This window comes from Colobus angolensis, unplaced genomic scaffold, assembly GCF_000951035.1.
Source record: "Colobus angolensis palliatus isolate OR3802 unplaced genomic scaffold, Cang.pa_1.0 Scaffold285, whole genome shotgun sequence".
NCBI classification, from domain to species: domain Eukaryota; kingdom Metazoa; phylum Chordata; class Mammalia; order Primates; family Cercopithecidae; genus Colobus; species Colobus angolensis.
The window spans coordinates 1,350,655-1,372,481 of record NW_012116099.1 but is presented as its reverse complement, the minus strand read 5'-3'; the positions used below and the strand labels follow the sequence as shown (position 1 = coordinate 1,372,481).

Sequence of the window (21,827 nt, the reverse complement as noted above, 5' to 3'; positions counted from 1 at the left end):
CAAATAGTTGGGATACAGCTGCACATCACCATGCCCGGCTAATCCCTATTTAAAAATAGGGATTAATTTTTAAATAATTAAAGTTGTTAGTGATACATTAAAAAGTATCACTCTGGAAGTGGCTTCAGTATATCTTCACCATACTGCCAGCCGGATCCATGGGAAAAACAAAAAGCTAAGACTGCTTGAATTCAACTCAGATCAAAAGCCATAGTCTATTTAGTGCAATTTATATGTTTAATTGTGTTTCCCCAAATACTGACACAACTCATGAAGACATTCATAGGAAAGAGCTGTAAAAAGAACCCAAGAAACTTCTAGTCATTTCTGATTCTGGTGGATCATAAAAACCATGACAAATTCCATAACTTTTGTAAGCAATGGAAGCAAACTCAAATGCCTATAGGGCTGGGAGGATAATAAAATTTATGCCTTGGGCCAGTCACATAAAGATAAGTAATGGTAGGCTTTGTGGCAAATTGGAGAGGAAGTACCCCGCCTTAAGGCATTTCAGATTAATGATTTTGTAAATCCAGTACTGGCCAAATAAAATAAATTTGTGGGTAGTATTAAGCCTATAGAGCACTAGTGTTCCATTTATGGATTAAGAGCAAGATTGGGGAAGTGGACATCTGGCCAACCTTCACCCCTGAACTGGCTCTGTCATCAAATAAGTAGGTGATCTTTTCCAGGGCATTCAAATTTCTATGTCCCAGTTTTCATATCTGCAAAATGGCTGTGGTTTCTGTATCGTCTTCCTTTCCAGAACTGTCATGAAGTTCAAAAAAAAAAAAAAATTATATCATAGTGAGTAAACAATTTGGAAAAAAGAAATGAGGATCATTAAACAGATGTGGAATAAATCAATGCAATTGTTTGGTAAGTGACCTGATAAAACTTAAGTCTATCTGTATAGGACATGGTTCTTTTAAGTCACCAGCCTGTCAGATCCAAAAGAGGAACTTCAAAAATGATTAAGGAGACCTCTCGCCTGCTTCACTGAGAAGCCAAGTGTGACCCATTGGGCCAAAGTTGTTAATAGAGTTGGGAGGAAAAAGCACATAAAAGAGCCACCCATATGAGTCTCAAGCCCTGAGGTGGAGGACTAATTTCCAATTCAATAATACACAAAAAGCTACACGCAGGCAAACAAAGTTGAAAACAAGCTCAAGTAAATAAAAAGGAAGGAAAAGCAGACTCCTGGGATACTAGGACAAGGGAATAGAACAAGTTGAGGGAGAACATGACCTTGAAACTAAATTTGCCGGTCCAGAGGCACAATCTTGCAGCCTAACAGCATCTTTAGGCCCAGTTTTTCCACCTCGAGAAAGAACTAGAAGAGGGTCTAGTTCTAGGGTCTGTATGCCTTCTTGCATCCCATTATCCAGTTAGATGCTATCCCTTAATGCTTATCTTCTCAATGGACCAGAGATAACTCAGCTTTACACTGGGCCTTTTTGGTGATTGATGGAAAGATGGGTTTTGGTTAGTAAAAAACCCAGAGGAAGGAGATTCTCCCTTTCCCTTCCTTCACTGTGTCCAAGAAAATTCGTGACAGAGTTAAATATTATGATTGGCTGGGTCAAGGAATCACATTCATATCTTTTTCCTCTGGTTTGCATATATTTTCATAAAGCTTACATGGCATGTGACCTAAGTAGGTCTGGAAGGAATCTTAGGCTTCATGGGAATTCACCACCCAGTTTAATATCCTGTGACAGAATCTTGGTTTGGCTCTAATCTTTGAGCCCTTTAGCCTACACAGGCCATAGGTGCCCCAGCTCATCCCTATATCTGTGCACATAATATGGTCATGATAGGAGGCAAAATGAGCCAGAGAAGGAAAGACATGAATCAGAGGACCAGTTATCCCTCATTTTCCACCACTGTGGACTGTCTGGATTTTATGAAGTTCTTTTCTCTCACTGTATCCTTGAGCTGTAAGTGTGCCTGGTCATGAAATCTGGGAGATAAATGAGAAAATGATGGGAAAGCAGATCTATATGATTCAGATCAAGGTTAAGTTTCTTTTTGTTGTTAGTAAATAAAAGGATCAAGTGCTAGAGTTCTGCTGATGTTATAGTGGGAAGGGGACATAAAAATCATTGAGCCCACAGGTGATTTGGTCTCTGATTAAATGCTGATTCTCAGAGATGCATTCTCTCATAGCTCTTTCTAAATCATCTTTTTACCTCCTTGGGGTAACACTCTATGTCTCTGTCCTACATTATTTAACTCATAGCATTGTCTTTCTCTACTAGAAGGTAAGCTCTATGAGAACAGGACTTTATCTACTTGGTTCTCTGCTTATTACCATTGCTTAGAACTGTGCCTCGTCTGTGGTGGGGACACAATCTATATTTGGCAAATGAAGTGTAACATGGAGGGAACATCCTGCAGAACCAGGTTAATGTGAGCACAGAAAGGTGAAAGAAACATCCTTCCTCACTTCTCTGAAGTCTCCTTAATGTTCTCAGGGGTGAGTAGTTTATTCTTCCAAAGCAGCAGAGATTTTACCTGCGATGTGCTATCCAACCCAACCTTTTGGAGAAAAGAAGGAAAGATGGCTTACTGTGTCTGCTTTGAAACTGGTTCTTCCCAACTGAATTGTGTGGTTTCAGCATGGAAATCATATTCCTCCATGCCACTCCACACCTACAATTGATTGGGCACTTGGTCCAAGCTGTGCGAATCAGAGATCTTCCTTGGTAGTTTTGAACCGAGGATACAGACAACAATTGGCAGTTCCTTTTCCATAGTGGAAGCCCAGAGAGTACAAATCGCATGTGCATGTTTCTGGTATGGGGAGGGAGGAAGTATTTTTCAACAAGAGAAAGTGGAATCAATGTACAAAAAGAATCAGGGACAGGACGTTGTGTGAGAGAGAGAGCTTTGGTAATGCTTGCACACTGGGCTTGAGTTGTTCCTGAATTCCAGCTACCTCTCTGCTTTTCCCATGGCTTGACTGCTCAACATTTACTTAGATTGTTTAAGCCAATAAATCTCAATTGTTGCCAAAATCACTTATAGCTGGGTTTCTATAATATGAAAAACCCAAATAGATGTAAGCAGTATAGGTTGAGTATCCCTTATCCAAAATGCTGGGGAGCAGAAGTGTTTTCCATTTCAGATATTTTTAGATTTCATAATATTTGCATTACGTTTTCCAGTTGAGCATCTCAAATCTGAAAATCTGAAATCTGAAATGCTCTAATAGGCATTTCCTTTGAGGGTCATATTGGTGCTCAAAAAGTTTCAGATTTTGAAACATTTTGGACTTGGGTACAATCTGTACATCCAAATTTTTGAGGACATTCTGTCTGATAGTTCAGGGTTATGAGACTGTTCCTGAGTTTGGGCCACCATTTGAGGCCAAGACCTCTGAGTGTGACAACAGATGAGAGATTTCCTGATTGGGGATCTGGAAACTCCAGGAGATTGGACCTGCACCAGAGAGAAAATTTGGAAGAGATGGAGGCAGATGTGGTAAGGCAGTAAATGGCAGTGGAAGGAGAGCTGAAGCTTGAGTCAGGAGCCTTGGCTGCAGTGCTCACCCTGTGACCTTGGTGTGAAATTTATCTCTGGGCCTGGTCATCTGCAATTTTTTTGAAAATACAATTTAAAAATCTCTGCAGGTGCTCCAAACCCATGATTCTAAGCAAGAGGAGGACAGGAAAAAAAGGGCAATGTAAGACATCAGGATCCTTTTCCCAAGGGCAATTGGTATTATGATCCAGGGCAGAAACAAGACATTGCAGGGCATGAGTAGAAAAGACCAGGATGACTCTCTGCATCTGTGGTAGCTCATTGCTGAGGGATAGGGGCAGGAAGTGTGGGAGGTGGCACAGAGGAGGAGTGATAGAAACTCCTTTATCCTTTGCACTGGGGACACCTTTTTCTCTTTGGTATCCTTCAGAGGCTGCAGGCTAGGACTGCAGAAGGAGGGAAGGAGCTGTCCTATTATTTGATGAGAGTTTAAGCTTTGGAGAGAAGATTCTAGGGGCTGGGATTGAGCCATTGTTGAAGAAAACAAAGCACAATAAAGGAGCCTGTTGGCCCCCACTCCACATACTTGTCCTCACTCTGTGAATGCTCACCTTCCTCATCCTTCAAACTCACTTGGATGAACACTAGCATCTTCATTACTAAATCAGAGGGTAAGTGGAGACTTCTATCCAATGGTCCAGGACAGCTCTTCTCTTGCTAAGTACCCAGTCACAGCTTTTGAAAAGTTGAGAACAGTGAAAACACCTCATCCGCAACAGGCTCAGTTTGAGATAGATGTGAAAGTTTGAAGGAACAACTAAGATCTCTAGGGCAGTGGTTCTCAAACTTGAGCATGCATCAGAATCACCTGGAGATGATTAAAACAGAGGTTACTGGGTCTCACCCTAGAATTTCAGATTCGGTAGGTCTAGGTGGGGCCTGGGAATTGCATTTCAAACAAAATCCTGGGTGATGCTGATGCTGCTAAACACCATAGTTGGAGAACAAGTGTCCTAGAGATTCATTGATTGTAGAAGGTCATTGCACTTGAGATCTTAAATTCAAACTCAAGTTCTCTCTCTTATTAACTGTGTAGAAAAGGAACCATTTTCTCCCTCTCAAAGACTCATCAATTCCTACTTTGTCCCATAAAATGGGACTCTCCATTCTTCGGGAAGATGAGTATTGGGATGATATTCCCTCCACCCCTTCCTTTACTTTCCCCTCCCACCCCTAACTAAAGTATTCTGTGAGATGGGAAATAAGCAGTGAGCAAGTATAACTCAGTTCTCCTCCTTGGCTTTTTCTCTGGGATCTGCCTACCTAGAGCAAGCTTGCATTTTTTGCTCCCCTAGTTTGCAAGCTTCCGGAAGCAGGTTCTGTCACTTGGGGGAACGGGTGGGAAAAAGAGAGAAGGGCATATGGTTCTCTAGCTATCCTGTCTGACTGCACACATTTCTGTAGCCCCTTCTCCTTTAGCAGGTCCCAATGTCTAACCTTGAAGTAGAACTAGAAAGGAGTAAGGAAGTCCGACAATCTGACTCTGGCTGCTGGTTGTAATCTTTTCTTTTCTTCTTCTTCCCACCGCCCCCCCTCCAATTCTGCTTAACAAAATGCCTAGAATTTTAATCACTAACTCCTGTTTATGCATGAACTGGTTTGTTGGGGGAAGAGTTGTGATCAGCACCTTAGAATCCATTGAAGGACCTTGATTAAACAGTATTCTCTCTGAGTCAAGTGTGAAGTATAACACCTGCCACTCAAAAGGTTGCTGTAGAAATTAAATACAAAACAAGCAACAATAGCCTAACATAATATCTACCACATAGGAGATGCTCAAAAAAATAGTGTGAGTTTCAAAATCTTCCCCTAGCAAGCTCTCTTGTCCTGTAGAGTTTCTCCCCAAAGCAGAATTTTAAGTCATTGCTTTATATAGGGTTGTTTTGGAAGCCTTTTCCAACTTCAAAGAAAAATCATTCTGTGAATGTAGCCTAGGAGCATAGAATCTGCTATTCTTGTAACTTGCTTGTGCAGGTTTTATATTTATTGGTTTATGAATAAAACTAAAGGTTTTGACAATGAGACGACGCATGTAGGAATTTTGTATTCAAGGCTGGCTCCAAGAAAGAGTCTGGGTTTGCATCTCTCTGCTTGTGTATTGTGTGCACGTACAAAAACACATGTGCACACACAATATTTAATAAGAAACCTATCCCCACCCCTAACAAAAATCCTTAACACAAAGCTGAATATAAAATGAAGCCAACAGATGTAGCTTCAGTAATGGTTCACTAAATAGCTTATAGGAAATTTCTTTTTCAAAAGCTAAAGAATAGCGGGACATATTGCATATCATCTCTTTTAACTCCTCAAGCATCTTTAAAATCCAAGATGTTAAGGAAGAGGGGACCAGTGTTTAAATAACAACTGGGCCTCTTTGGGTATCTAAGCATTACTCTGAGAAACATGAGGTCATTCCTAAAGCAGAGATGCTAATCAAAGGCATTTTAAAATCTTCCCCCAAATAGAAAAATCAAAGGCTGTTGACATATTTCCCCATTTTATTATGCATGCTAATCAAGCTAAAAAATAATGTGATACCAAGACTTGTTTATTTAAGCAGACAACATAATAAAGAGGAAAAGAAGCATATGGACTTCATGTAACCCATGATAAAGAACCCTGGAAATCTGGTATGGCAAATAGCAGGTAACTGAACATAACAACAGTCCCTTCCTCTTTCTCAGAGTGGTGGTGGTTAACTGGTTCACAAGCATTAGCTCCTTTAGGTCTCATGACAACCACTTGATATATATGCATGGCAGCAATTGCTCTCCTTTTACAGATGTAAATGAAAGTGAGGCTCAGTTCAGATTAGCTAAATTGTTCAGGGTTATACAATTGAAGGGGCAGAGCTGGCATGTAGCCAGCTGACTCTCCACCCATTGCTCAGTGAACTTGTTTGAACGCATAGTTTCTCTGGTCACTTATACCACCATATCTCACCTGGCTATTTAGCTCAGAGGACTCAGCTTTTTAGATTTGGCTGGCTCATGTTCTATGTATCAGCAGTGTGTTCTCTGTTAGAGGCTCTCAATGGATTTTGTGCAATTCGTGGGATAATTTATGGGGTGGTGGGGACAACCATGGACTTTGCAGTCAGAGACAAGTGTTCCGAACTCTTTTAAGGCTGCCATGGAAATTAAATGAAATAACATACATCAAGTGCCTAGTGCAGCACACAGTAGGCATTTAGGAAGTTAGTTACTTTTTTCCTTGTGTTCATTAAGTGGTAATATCTTCAGTCTTCTCTGGAGAAAGTTGGATGCAGAGTAACTACCCCATGTTTTCAAGAGAAGGAATGGGGAAAAAAGAAACGCAAAATTCAATGCTCAGTTGGTGAAGGTTTTTTCCTAAGGACAAATGGGACTGATTTACCAAATCATGCCCAGGCTTATGATTCTCTCCCAGGCAAGAGGACACTGGCTATTTGAGAGGAAAGGCCAGAGATTGGTGTCTCTGAAGGACCCTTTTAAGGAAGCGGAATGGACATGAAAAACTTGTGTCCACCATGCCAATTCTAACAGCGCAGCAGCAAATATATGACCCTGAAGACAAGAGTTGGCCAAAGCCATAAATCTACCCCACTGGTGAGTGTAATATATGTCTCAAATGGATGCGTGAAATATCCTTTTCATTCTAGTGAACAGTAAAACATTTTAACTATCTATTTCATATATGCTAAATTGCTTGGCTTTAAATATGAAACTGACTTAAATTGTTCTTAGTGAATGGCTTTTAATCTCTGAATATAAACCTGATTTTAGCAATGCCTTTATTAAGAATCCTCTGATCCTTCGTTAGCATTTTAACTCCTGACTCATAAGTGATAAAATAACAGATTAAAATATTACACCATTTGCCATAGTTTGGCAGCTAGTTAGGGCAAAGTAATTCCTTGGGACATAATTTTATTCCAATATTTAGAATGAATCTATGTGCAAGGGTACACAACAATTCTTGAGTTATTCTGATCATAACATTTGATCAATAAAAAGCAGAATTACTTACAGTGGTAGAATTCTTTTCTCTGCAAAGGGGTATCTGGTATCCCCATTCGCTCACTTATTTCCTGCATACGTGGGTGTGACAGGCACTGTTATAGGTACTGAAGATTCAAAGAAAGCTAAAATATTACCCTTGCTCTCAAAGACTTCCAAAGTCTATTAAGGAAGAGAAATACATAAGTAGGTAATTACAAAGCAGTGTGATCAATCTTACAAGGGAAATAAGAGCATTGCTCATTGGTAAGAGGTGAATTTCTGGAAGTAGGAGTTTGGGGAATTAAGATATAATTCCACTTGATCCTACCATTAAACCTTGTTTAATGATAGAAAGTTTTCAGGGGAGGAAAGTGGATTGGATTGGGAAGTACTCTCATCCAAAGGACCCATTCTTAGTCAACCTATTCTTGTATTGCTCTGTGAGTTTTAGAGTTGGGAATAGGATTTCTGGCCCAGGAGGTACCACGTTTCTTAAAGCTTGACCCCTTCTTCCCATGAGTGGCAGAAAGTGGTCTGTACAGGGAGAGATCCCAACAGACTGGGATACTGGAAGATAGTCATGTATTTAAGGGACATTTTAGTGACATCCTAGTTGACTGCCATATAAATAGAGACAAGTTCACACAAAGACATACCTTAGATATTTACTGAGTTCTGTGATGGTTGAAGCTGGTTCTTAATATGTATTTGTTTATGATACAGCAATCTCTCTGTAGATACTGACAGCTCAGTAGAAACCTTCAATAGGTTATATATTTTGATTAGAGAGTCATAGCTCTTTTCTACACTGAGTTAATGTCTTAGATTCTAAAAGGCATCCCATTGAAACATGCCTTCTAAAATAATGACACCTCAAGAGGGGACACCTAGCATAACACACGGAGGGCAGAAACATGATGATTTTATTTACAGCACTGACTTCAGGAACCAGTATATGTTTTCCTGGTACACGGCAGGTGTTCAACAGATATTTGTTCAATGGATTAATTAATGAAGAATGCCGTAATAGCAGCTGATTTATGATGAAGGAATACATGGGTAGTCGTCGTGGAATTGGAAAAAGTAGATATATTCAGCAATTTCTCTGGCATAAATTAGGAATGGACTTTCCCATTAAAATAAAAAATTCACTCAACAAGGCTAATGCATATTGAAATAGTTTGCTAGTGTTCTTCCCAGCAGGCTTTCTGGCATTTATTTCTGTGCATTTTCTGTTTATTGATAGAGAAGTCACAGTGTGATTTACCTATACCTAGCTCCCAGACCAACTTCAGAATAACTGCAGGGAAATTTAAGACATTCACTGTTTTGGAATTTGCCAGTCATTATTCTTTGAAACTGTACCAAAGATGAACATAAATAAAGGAGATCAACAATGTGGTCTGAGACTCTTCATGGAAAGGAAACTCTATCCAACTTGTATGATTTTCAGAGCTCAACTGAGAGAATTCTCTGAAAAAGGAATGAGGCAGGAGTGTAGGGCTGAACTCTGGCCTCAGGGGGGCACCTAAGAGACTTTCATTTTTTCACTTGCTGTTATCAGTAAAGGACAGAAACCACTGATTCAAGGTTCCAGGCATGGAAAGTCATCTCTCAAGTTCCAGATCTGTGACTAGTGTCATCTGAATAAAGGAAGTGATGGGGAAGCTGGGACCAGATGGTCATTTTGTAGAACCTGCCACTTTGGAGGAAAATAATCTTTTTCTTTAAGTAAAAATGGACCACCTTGGAAGATTAAGACACGGCAAGACAGCAGAAAGTGTCAACAGTCCCAATTTAAGACATGAGAATTAGACATCTTTGAGTAATATGAACCATATCAACAACAGCAAAGAAGAGGATGAAATATATTTTTCCACAACCAAAGAAAGCAAGCCATAAACCCAGTACAGGTGTTATTCAGCGTCATTCGGGGGCAGGCATCATTTGACTGAATTTCTCTAGAATCATTGTTAAGCATTTAAAAGGAAATGCTAATCCTTAAATAGGATTTCCCCCCGTCTCTTTTTGGGGATACAGATTTGTTCTTACCAGTAAGTCAGTCACTGCTGAAGTTAACCTCTGTAGTCAACAATAAGGAAATCAGTTAGGATTTCCTCTTGTGATACCGTGTTTTACCTTGGTGGAAAGATACTGAAATCTGCAGTATGTTGTGACAAGGTGAACGTGGGGTTTTTTTCCCCCTCTGGGACATGTGAATTTATTTGATGTGTGACTATGAATTTAATTAATCAACGTTTTACCACCAGCTGCTGACCTCTGACCTCATAGGCTTTAAAGCTTCCTTCTCTCCTTGTCCCATGTTTTTAAAGCTTTCCTGTAATGTCATTTTACCCCACATCCTCCCAATGTGATTAGTTTTTGAGCTGGCTATCAGTATCATGAGATTCAGGTCACATAGGAATGTAACTTTTAAAGTACTTTACAGCTCACAGATTCTATAAAAGCTTCTGTTTCCTCTTTGCTAAGCGGCAGAGGAAGTAAGAGGATGAGTGAAGGAACTGCAGCTAATATATTGCTAAGTCAGACAGGAGATGATCAAAAAGAGGTCTAGAAAGAAATTTTTAAAAAGTTAATTCGGTTGAAAACAGAATTATACAAAGTTTAGGCAGATTGTAGGAGACAGTATGTGCCAAATAGCTACAAATCTGATTGAGAAGGACAGGAGAAACCCAAAGCAGTGATGACTCAGAATAGGGCTTTGAGGAAGAAGACAGGATTTCTTAACTCTGGGAAGGCTTCAGAAAGATGAAGGCAAGCAATTTTGAGGGGGAAAAAACTAAGGATTGGGCTAAGGGAGGCGATGAATGTAATTAATCTTCCAGTTGGGTCCAGATCAGTTACTGAAGCATTAAGATGACGCCAGCCGAGGTCATCAGTCACTAGGTCAGGACCCATCGCCTGGGGTTTTCAGCACTGATTTCATTGATTTTTGAATAGTAGGGATATTGGACATCATTAGTCTACTTCTATCATTCTGCCAATAAAGAAACCAAGTTCAACAGTGGTTTGCTGACTAATGTAAAGACTGTGTGATTCCAAACAGGAAATTACAAGCAGTTGTTTCAGGGCTAGAGCTGGGTCTCCTGACTCTGACCAGCATCCTTACCTTCAGGCCTTGCTACCCAAGTAAGGAAAAAACGACTGCAGAAAAAGACATGTACATTCTCTATGCCTTATTTGGTCAATATGAAAAATGTGGATGATGCAAGAGGTAGAGGTAGAATAAAATATACTTCATAGCTTAATCTCTGGAGTCAGACTGAATACATGTAAGTCCTGGTTCTGCTCTGTGACAAGTTACTTACCCTTGCTGTGCCTCAGTTATCTCATCTGTGAAATGGAAATAATAATAGTAATCTGACCACAAGGTTGTTAGGAGGAAACAGTGAGCCAGTACAGGTAAACTCTTTTAGAATGAGGGTCACATTCTTCTTCCCCATAAGCCCATTCTGATTAATCACTGCTTTGGGTATCTCTGTCATTCTAAATCAATTTATGTCTTACTAAATGTGATCTAATACTATATCTGAACATATGTGTCTGTGGGTTGCACTATTTATTTAGAAATCAGAAATTTCTTGGACTTCTATATTGGGTGAAGTGCTTGAGATCCTTGTGAAGAAAATTACATAGAAAGAGTAGGTATTATTGTTAAGGCAATAGCAGCAATTCTCAGGAGTTCAGAGTGCAGCTGGGATTCTCTAGAAATTTCTATGAAGTTTTTTTCCTCTTGTAAAACTTTTTTTTCTTTTTTTTTGTCCACTCATCATGTCCTACTTCCTCAGTACTACGTCATGTCTCCTCCCTTCGCCTTACTTGATGTTTGTGTGTTCCCTGGGCTCAGTTTAATAACCACCAACCTGACCTCCTAAAGCATCAAATGTCACTACCTCTAACTTTCCCCTAGGTAGTCAGCTTGGATATAAAAATGTTATCCTGTGGTGTCTCTGCTGCCAGCGTTTTAGTGAAGAATAGATGAGGATAGTCTCTTGATACTTTATAGCCAGAAATGAAATGGCAGTAAAATCTATATCTACCATTGCCATTTCTTCCTCTACATGAACCCACTGACTATTTTGGCTTAGCAATTCTGTCAGCATTTGGAATTTTGAAGCTCTGCTGTGAGAGTAGTAACCACAAGGTTAGAAAGGAAATGGGTGTAATCCAGACCTCAAGGGAGCCCTGAAGCGAGGGTAACTAGCAAGAGTCAGCAAAATAGGCAGAGAAAGAAATCTGACATACTGCCCACCACAGTTTTTCAAAATTCTACCATTCCATCTTTTTCCTCCCATTTTTAGCCACTTGGGGCTGGTTCTATTTGTCATGCTGCTCAAAACACGCTCAGAAGAACTGACAACTTTTTTCATTCCTCCAGTCAGTGCACTTGACAATGCTGAATATTCACAGAGGGCAGAAGAGTGTTCAGCACCATGTTTATTATTCAAGTGCACCTTCTGGGACCTTCTGGGGCATCTCATCACCAGATTCTTGACCTTCTTTTCAATCTGCCTGGCAAGTGCTCAACTTGCATAATTTCTTTTAGTCAATAACGGAAAATTGAAACTTGTGATTAACTTCCAAGCAGGAATTACATGTCTATGTATGTATATGTATCCTGAAAAGTGATCTTAAAAGATGCTTCAGTAAGGACTGATTTTTTTTCATTGACCATCTCTTATGATACCAATTTGCTCCCCTCTACTTCTGGAAGAATGCAAATTAAATCCACTCTGTCAATAGTAATTTCTGGATAGTAAAAGGACCTGGTTACTTTGTTATATCAGCTTCTGCTCAGAAATCAACTTTAGAGGATAAAGTACCAAATTCTCAGCTTGACATTCAAAGCCTTTCACAGAAGGCTCCAACTCTGCATCCTAGCCTCTTCTCTCCAAGCTTCCCACTCCACCCAAATGAATGGGCATTTTCAGGGTTTGCTAACTGTAGAGTGGGCTTGCCTAACGTGATATTCTGCATATGTTGTGACTTCAACTTAGCAGAACTCTCCCATCTCTCTGAAACCTCCAAAAGCTATCTCAAGGCCTGCCTCTTCTCTCAGATTGTTCCAGTCCACTGTGATGTTACCCTCCTGAATTTACATTACTTACTGTTGGTCACATTCACTTGGAAATTAATCACATATGTCCTCATAATTTATCTTCTAATGTTTTATTGCATTTGGTTCTGGTTTTATTTATTAACTTATTGTTTATTGCTTTTAATAAGATTGCTAGATGCTAAACTTATTGAGGTCAAGACAAAAACCATGAGATTTTATATCTCCCATGGGATTCATTTCTGTATCTGCTGAATACCGATTGATCAATATCTTCCTATCAGGTTGGTCCTTGCTGACAAGGGATGACATTGCAGAAAGTATCCAGTGCTGAGGCTTAAAACATGGATTTTCCTTCCTTTATAGAATTGTAAAGCAGTCCTATAATGTGAGAAACATTGTTTATTCATAGTGAATTATCTAAAAAGCATATTTTCTATTTTAATTGTAAAGCAGGCCTACAATGTGAGAAACATTGTTGATTCATAGTGAATTATCTAAAAAGCATATTTTCTATTTGTCTCCTTCATGTCTCCTCTCTCAACCTCTTTCTCAGACTATTTTTCTCATTTCTACTCATCGTCAAACCTCCGTGTTATGCTGAAGGCCGACTGCTTACGCAGCTTCTAAGTGTCACTAGCAGAAACATGTCTCTCAGCTGATAACCCTCACTCAAGGGTTAACATTTAGAGCTTAGGAATATCTTTAGACAAGCTAATTAAGGAGTAATTTGCATTGTGTTTGTGCATGTGTGGTTGTGTGTGTTTAACAAAATAAAAATAAAATTGTGAATTCTTGGGAGATTTTGCCATGAAGAGGTTAAGAGGATTGTAAATTATTCTGTAATTTGAACACTGAGGTGGTAATGCAGTAAATATCGATGAACAAACAGGCATCAGAGGGTCTGTGTGAACGACTCCTGGCTCATCCTATGTCCATCTGCTCCTGCCTCTTCTCACCGCATTGCCCTGGATTTTAAAATTTCAAACTTAAAATAGGAAATTTCTCAATTTTTCCCCCAGAAGTTTGTCAATGATATAAATATTAAATTCATGGTTCAATGATATATTTTTTTAAATTTCTCAGTAAGTTATTCTAAAATTAGCTTTCTAATTGTGCACATTGCTTCTTTCTCTCAGCTCTGCGCCCTTTGACATCTTCACTGCAGTCCTCTACTTCCCCCGCTCCTCCCCAGTCTTCCACTAGCAAACAAACCCAGCAGTAATTACTAATGTCCAAGCACGTAATTCCGGCAGCATTAGGCTTTTCATTTGACGCAACTACGCAGACAGCTGTCTGGACATGCAGCATGAAGTTAAAGCATTTTTAAAAAATTCCTGCCCATATTTTCTCTCCTCTACCACTAAAACACAGTTGTTTATTTTTGTCTGCAGATTGCAAAGTTATAAACTTCTCTTATACATTTACATACTCTTATATAAATGTCCACACAAATAATTTTACATCCATGCACAATAACAGATCAATATATACATACATGGAAACACATAGTCATCTATAAAAAGAAAAACACTAGGAAATAATTAAATAGCAGGGAATGAAATCACCTTCTGTATATGGACAGGAAATTTTAGTATCTGTAGCATACAGATGATAGGAGGTATGACTATTTAAACACAATCCAAGGTCTCATTTGGGGTCTTTTAAGGGGATCATGATAGCGTTTCTTTAATGTGTTGTATAGATTATTACAATGACGCTGTTACTCTTTTTTGCTAACTACTGAAATGGCATAATTTTGACACTGGTCATTTTTATGCCAGTTTTATCTATATCAAACAGAGAGAAATATCCCTGATGACTTTTGCTCTCTCAGATGCTCCAACCCTCAGAGTAGAAAATGGTTAAAGTAAAATCCCGCAGTGCCATAAGAGAAATTGCAGTAGATCTTTAGGTCAGAGTTCAGTTCTAGTTTAATACCGTGGTTCTTTACCTGCGTTTCCCTGAAGGACATACTTCGATTCTCCTGAGGAAGACCAGTCTTAATGTTGTCAAAATCTAAAGCTATCAGCCCGTGATAACCAGTGCTGATAGGAAATACTTCCAGTAATTCAGAAACCATGGCCAAAGAGATTAAGTCTATTCAGTACAGGACCGGCAAAATTTCTCAGATATGTGTTTTTGTGGATGAATACTTGTGTTCATGCCTGATTGCAAGGATGGGGGAAGAAGGAAAAGGAACAGTGATTCATTCTTAAAGTTGATTCTGCTTAGTTCAACTAATCTCACATTTTTATCAAATGGAAACATAGAGATGTATCATCCCTATAAACAGATAGCATTGGCTTCTTCGTATATACAGTACTCACACTCACCCAAGATCTGTAGACAGATCTACTCTGTGTTAAAAAACAAAACCAAACAAAAACCGTGGTACCCTGCTGAAGGATAAATGCATATTTTTAAAAAAATGTATTTATTTTCTACCTAAAATAAGGGTCAGAGGGCAACACAGATTTCCACAAGTAGACTATTATTTTGTTGAAGCTATGCAGGAGGTAAGGAGGGGAACAGGAAATTGTCTGCAAAGGAGTCTCTGTGAGCAAGATTTATTTCTTTCTTGTTTTCTTTTAACCTACTATGACTCCTCTATTAAGGGTCTCCGTAAGACCGGGGTCTCAGAGAGACAAATTTGGTCTCCAGCCCTCGCACATCCAGCCCTGGCCAGACATTTCTGCCGCAGGCAGATGCGGCGCTGCGGCCGGACCGCTGTCCCCGGTGCTGAAAGGTCGAAGGCGCCCGCGCGAGCCCTCGGTATTGCTATCCAGGGTGCTGAGCGCGGGCCACCGCAGTCCCCGAAGCCAGCCCACCCGCGCCAGCCCTCCGCAGAGCCCTCCCACCCGGCACGACCCGCCCGCCTCCCGCCAGCCTGCAGTTGACGTGGAGCAGGCGGCATAAATCAAGTCCGCGGGGCATGGAGGCTGCTGTCGCTGCAGCAGCTCAGCTTGCCCGGGGCGGGAACTCCCCCTTTCTCCTTTCGCTTCCCCAGCACCCACACCCTGCCTTCCCCTTAATTCTTCCCTGGATAATAGTACCCTAACGACAACAGTCAAAATAATAGGGTTAGAACGACGGGGGAGAAACCTAACAGCCTAAATATCTCTGAAAACTGCATCGCAAAATGGAAGAAAGAGAGGGTCCCGCTACTGTTTCAAAAGAGTAAGTTATTATTCGGTACGTACCCTCGCTCTTCCTCCCCGTCGCTCCATTTGCAGGGCTCCCGTTTCCCCTTCCCCCAGCAGCTCACCTCGAAAACACTTTATAAAGCCCCCACCAGACGTGCACACACGGAATACCGCACCCTAAGTGCACCAATATTTGTATTTACCCAAGCCCACTCGGAATGCCCAGCTGCTGTCCCTTCTGGGTATGCAGCCATCCCGAGCCAGAACCACGACCTGGGGAGGGGGCGCCTTACCTGGACTTCTCGGGAGGGTTGTGTTCTCCGGGCCTCTGCAGGTTGCAAGTGTGGAGGAGCCGCCGAGCAGGGAGGGAAGGAAAGACAGCGCCTGACCTCCCCGAGGTTTCGTCTTCAATGCAACGTGAGCTCTGCCCTCATCAAAGATGGCCGTCCGTTTTGACGTCAGCAGCTTTTAATAGCCGCCCGGCGAGGGGCGGGAGGAAGTGGGGGCGGGGCTCCGGCGGGGGCGGAGGCGGGGCCCGGGCTGCGGCGCGGCTCCCCGGCGCTGCCCTGCAAACCTCGGTATTTTCACCTCCTATAAACACCCAAAAGGGGCGACTCTTACGACTCCATTTTAACACTCGGTCTCGGGCAAAAGCGTTCATTCCGCAACTGCATTCCTGATGTTCTTTGGTGTGTGTGTGTACATATGTGCGTATGTATATATGTATGTGTGTATATATTTTATAATACATGTATAATATATGTATAATTTGTGTGTCTGTGTGTATTTCCCCCCCAACCCCATCCCCACCCCCGTTCAGTGGAATCGGTGATTGGGTCATCTAAGGAGAGGGGAAGGCAGAGGGGGATAAAAGGTAGTGATGGGAGGGGTGGGGGAAATTTCTGCGGCGATTTGTTTTCTCCAAAGAGGGTCCGGAGGGGCATCCCCGTCCACCCTCGCCAGTTCCATATATGGCCAGGCTACGTGGGTTGCTATTTTTATGAGTGATTGCTTCATGTTATCGAAGCAGCGTCGAGGTCTTGCAGCTCTCGTTGCTGTGGTCAGCCGGGAGGCGAGGCTGGCGCATGTTATTTTGAAGTACGTCAGAGCCAGGCTCTCTGAGCTGTTGCAGGAGTCGGGGGAAGGAGAAGGGAAGCGGAGTTAGCCCAGCCAGCGTGGGTTTGCGAGGACTCGAGGCTTGAAGTTGAGTTGTTTGCCGAGGGCAAAAACGGATGACGCTGCTTTGGGTGGAATTTGCACTCGGCGCTGGGGTTTCGTGCTGGGTGTCTTAGGGGTACCCCACAGAGGCACGGACGGCCCAAGGGAACCGTCCAAACGGCCAGGAGGAGGTCGGGGCTTCAGAGCAAGGACGGCTGGGACGCTGCCGAATCTGGTGGTTCACTCAATGCGCAAACCCCGGGTACCCGTACAGGCTGCCTCGGGGGGCCCTAGGATGCTCAAATCAGGGCGGGGAGACAAAGGCTACTTGTGCTGGTCACATTAGATATTAAAAGTGATAATTATAAAGCAACAATCCTAACTGTCCTCCCTGGCCGTGCACGGGTCTGGAGAGGGGGTGGTGCGCGGATCGCTCGGCGGTGGCAGCGTCCCGGATGATTCACAGGTGTTGGGGAGGCTGTCGCGGGGCTCTCCGCGGGGAGGGCGGGCTGGGGAGCGCGTGGGAGGTGGGGGACCTCGTCTGAGGAACTGTTTGTACTTTTCCGGGAAGGATGCGATTAGAAGTCGTGCCTCGCAATGTTAAAACTTGATGGCCTCTTTTAGGCGATGGAAAATCCTTGTTTCGCTTAGGAGAAACCATTTAGAGCTGGGTTCGGAAAAGCGGCGTACAACCTCTCCCCCTGCACCCTCCTCCTCCCCTGCCCCACCACACGCGCGCGCGCGCACACACACACACACACACACACACATACACAAACACATACCCCTACATCGCTGGCCTGAGAGCCAAGCTTAGGCAATAATACGGCCTTTGATTGCACTCCATTGCGGAGGGAGGGAAGCGGAGTGGGTGTAAGGGAAGAAGAGTTGTGAAGGCGTTGCGTTTAGAAAGAGACGGGCTGTTAAGAATTTAATAAATGATACCTTTAATCGCAATCAGTAGACATAATTGTTTCTTAAAGATTCCCTGACCTGAAGGCTTTTTTGACGTATTAATGTTTATGCCATAATAATTAACAGTGTTTGGATGTTTATTAAAGCCAAATTCCTAAAAAAGGCATGTTGCTGAAATTTGTTTACTTATTCATTAAGCATTTAAGATTTCCATACAATAAAGAAGAAAATCTGCAAAGTCCTTAGAGACTTAATTGCCGACAAAAGTATCTTGATTATGGCTCTTACTTTCATTATAAAGCAAGTTGGAATAGAGGGAAAGGGGTTTGAATGCAATGTACTGCAAAATCCTTTATAGTCATTTTGTCCAAAGTGTGACACTTTAAAAAAAAAGCAGCATGCGGAAGTTTGAAGAGAAAAAAAAAAAAACCTGCAGAGGGAGAAGCAAAATATGTGTATAGCCCTCAGACTAGAAATCATTCAGGCAGAAAGTATTGTGAAGGAATGGAGGAGGCGGGGGATTTTCCAACTTAAACAACAACAAAAAAAGTTAAAAAGCAACTACGTCAGTGATGGAGGCTTATCCTGCAGGCAAAAGCTATGTAGCAGTCACAGGGAAGGACTGGCTTGGTATTATGAGTTTTCAACTACTGATACCCCACACTGACATCTTTAAAAATGACAGATAAGAAGAGGGAGACAGACAATTTCAAGGTATTACAGAAAATACCGTGACCCTACAGGATTAGCTGGTAGTGGTGACAGTGTTTTCCATTACTAGTGCTTGCTTTGAAAATGATGCTGTTTGAGAGGTTCTTCATCTTGCTCTGGGAAAGGTAAAAGAGTCTAATTTAAGAAACATAAATATTGGGTACATAAAAATCTGCTAAGGATGACCAGATAACCCTAAATATATTTTGAATATGATAATGAGATTTTTTTTTTTTTTTGCCTTAGGATTTTCTCATGGCATGATTAAAACAAAACAAAAACAAACAGGAAAACTTCATCATCTTTGCCAACAGGGAACCAGCAGATTCACGTTACTCATGGTTTGCAAAGGCCTGAACCACCCAGGGAAGGAAGGTGATGGAAAATTTGCTCCAAAATAGTTCAGCTGCTGTGGGTTATTTCTAATGCTTAGGATAAGTGATGAGAAAATTACCTGCTCTGCTAGATGGATATTTACACTATGATAATTCAAGCCTCTGGAAGCTTTTTTGGTACATTATGCCCCAAAGTATTCTGGTTTGCAGTAGCTCTAAGTCCAAGGTATTTAGCTTGTATCTCCAAGGTAGGTGCAAGATTCATAGCTGATTCAATAATTATAATTTTATAAGGAATCATAATAATAACCTTTCTAAAATCCCGTGTGAGCTTTCCAAAGTCAACTTGGAAGTAGTTTAAAGATAGCCCAGCTCAGAAGCCCTCTCTCCAGGGTCCTCCTTTGGAACATGCCTGGCACTCTATGGCACTGTTTCAAAACACGGTGAGGGCAAAGAATATTCAGTTCTCTACAAGAATATTCAGTTTGATAGAGCAACTGTTTTGATTCCTTGGTTTGCTTTCCACGTGGTTTGCTTGCCACCTTCTCTTCATATATTCTTCTAGCCCTTAACACAGCCCCCTACCCCGTTTATGTATAGTGAAGTAGTAGTACCTTAAAATGCCTCAAGTAGTTTAGCTCTAGGTTTAAACTATCCAGGCTGTTTTTGTTCACTGAAGCCTCTAAGGTAGATATATATCTTGTGAAAGGTAAAAAGAGAACCAGGAATATTAGTTGCTGTTTCTGGTTTGCCATATTAAGAAAAAATAGGACTGTACACTCAGAATATTAAGTAACAGTTTATTCTTTACTACAGACAGTATCATGGAAAGGAAGAAGGGGAGTGTCCAGCAGCCAGAGGCTGGATGTTTCCACACTTTTGTTCCTTGATGCACCAAAATTACAGACTTTCTTTTACACTGCATCCTAGGACCCTTCCCAATGCTGAGACATGCCTGTGGTCAAGTAGGGAGGAAGAACCTGTGACAATTAGAAACAGAGAGGCAGAGAAAATGGTAGTCCAAATTAGTACATTTCAAAAAGGCTATTTGATAGGGGTCACAGTATTCCTTGAGTAAATCTTTTAGGAATCATATTAGTTCTGTAATCTCTTTGTATCTCAATTATCTCATAGGTAAAATGGAGACAATGATTATACCAAATTCACAAGGAAATTATGAAGCACTGAGTGTCATATCTAGCACTATGAAGTACTGGCTAAATAAAATCTATCATTTTGATGAGACTTTAATTTATTTCTCTAAGAAATGGCATGTAGCTTGGCTTTAATATGGAGGATTGCCATTTTTTCATTAGCTATTAATTAGATATGTATCAATCATACTGGGTCTTGTTTTTTTCATCTGTATGAACTTATTCATTTACTCAATATTGAACACCTGCCATATGCATGGCACTGGGTCTAGGAAAAATTGAGTAGAGAGTTGAGGATTAGAGGGGTTAAATAACCTGGCCAAGGACACAGCTAAGAAATGGGATAGCTAGGGTTTGAACCCCAGGGCCCAAGCTCATAATCATGATATTTTAGTACACCCTCCTCCAGCTCCATCAGACTCCCTCAATATCCAATAAACAGCTTAAATAAGAATTGGGGCAGAAAATGCTCTCAAAATATACCAATCAGAGGTCAGAATAGAATGGCAATGTGGATCAGTGGTTTTGAGGCAGATAATATGAGGTCTTCAACAAGAATTGATTCCAAGGGTAAAGACCTCTGAAGGTGAGGATTGGGTTAAGCTGGGTTGAAATGAATGACTCAGGATATACCTGGGAATGGAGCAAGAATATCTCGTGCCATTTTATTGATACTAGCAGAGAAGGGCATCACACTTCTGCCAGCTAACAGGCACCAGCCTAGGTAAGGCACATTCTAATACATCAGCAGATTGCATCAATAATCTCTTGGTCATGTCCAGTGGACTTTTCATCTTTATTGACTTTTGGGTTCACCTGACGGCATGTACTTACCCTTCCCTTTCTTAACGCTCTCATTATCAGGTGCCTTCACCTCTGTTTCTCCCTTTTTTGTTGGCTCCTCATTTTCCATAGCAGATGGGTTGAAGCAGCAAAATCGTTGTGCCCAGCAGGTTAAGATGGACATTTCCTTGAGTCCTGCACAAGCCCCCTGGGAGCTCCATATGTCCATGGAACCTGTCCTGACTCTCCACCCTGAAAGCTTCTGTGCTCTAAGCCAAAGATAAAAAAATTAAATAACTCTCATTTGTATAGCTGTGTGCTAAAGAAATAGAAAATGTTGTGAAGAACTGTCACACACATGATCTCATTTTATTCTTGCAACAACTCTCTGAGGTATGCATAATAGTAATTATGATTTTAATTCCCTATTAATACATGATTATCTTACACCATGCAGCCAGTTGGTAATGGAGTTAGAATAGGTACTGAAAACTTCCTACTCTAAATTCTACATCAGGAAATGCAGAATTCTGATTGGTCTTTCAGGCTTCTCTACTGACCATGGTACATCAAGAGACTCAGTGTTCTATTTCTTCCTTCACATGTTGTCTCCAAAATATCTGATTTCATACCCTTGAGTTTAACCATCATTTTCTATATTTGACTTTTAATTTCCTATTGCCAGTCTCACGCACTCTTGTGAGCTTCAAAGTCATATTCCTAGCTTCTTAATGAACATTCTTATCTGGCTGAGTGAAAGGCACCTCAAACTGAACATATATATGAATAAGTTGATTCCATACTTTGCAAGAATCTACTTCTCCTCTTACATTCTTAATTAACATTTTCTCATGATGTCCCATCTTCCAAACTAGCATACTCACAAGCCTCTTATTTTCACTCTCTTTTGCTGGCTTTGCTTTTGTTTTCTCAACTCCAGGTGTTCAAGACTTGGAACTTTTCTCCTCTCTACGTAATCATTCCCTGGTAATTGTATCCATTTCCAGGGCCTTGGGTAG

At 41.2% G+C, this 21,827-nt stretch overlaps 1 protein-coding gene across 4 annotated transcripts in view; it reads right to left on the bottom strand.

Moving 5' to 3' along the window:
• SNAP25 (synaptosomal-associated protein, 25kDa) overlaps window positions 1-16,320 on the bottom strand; it is an 87,272-nt gene extending 70,952 nt beyond the window's left edge. The window contains exons 1-3 of one of the 4 annotated variants that reach the window (XM_011948862.1): window positions 16,046-16,187; window positions 8,186-8,288; window positions 7,558-7,709 (exon numbers count right to left, since the gene is read on the bottom strand). The gene's annotated coding sequence lies outside the window, so the exon portion shown is untranslated. Of the gene's footprint in view, window positions 1-7,557; window positions 7,710-8,185; window positions 8,289-16,045 lie in introns of all 4 variants that reach the window. The other 3 variants (XM_011948860.1, XM_011948861.1, XM_011948863.1) reach the window with 3 other exon arrangements.
• Window positions 16,321-21,827: the final 5,507 nt, after the last annotated feature.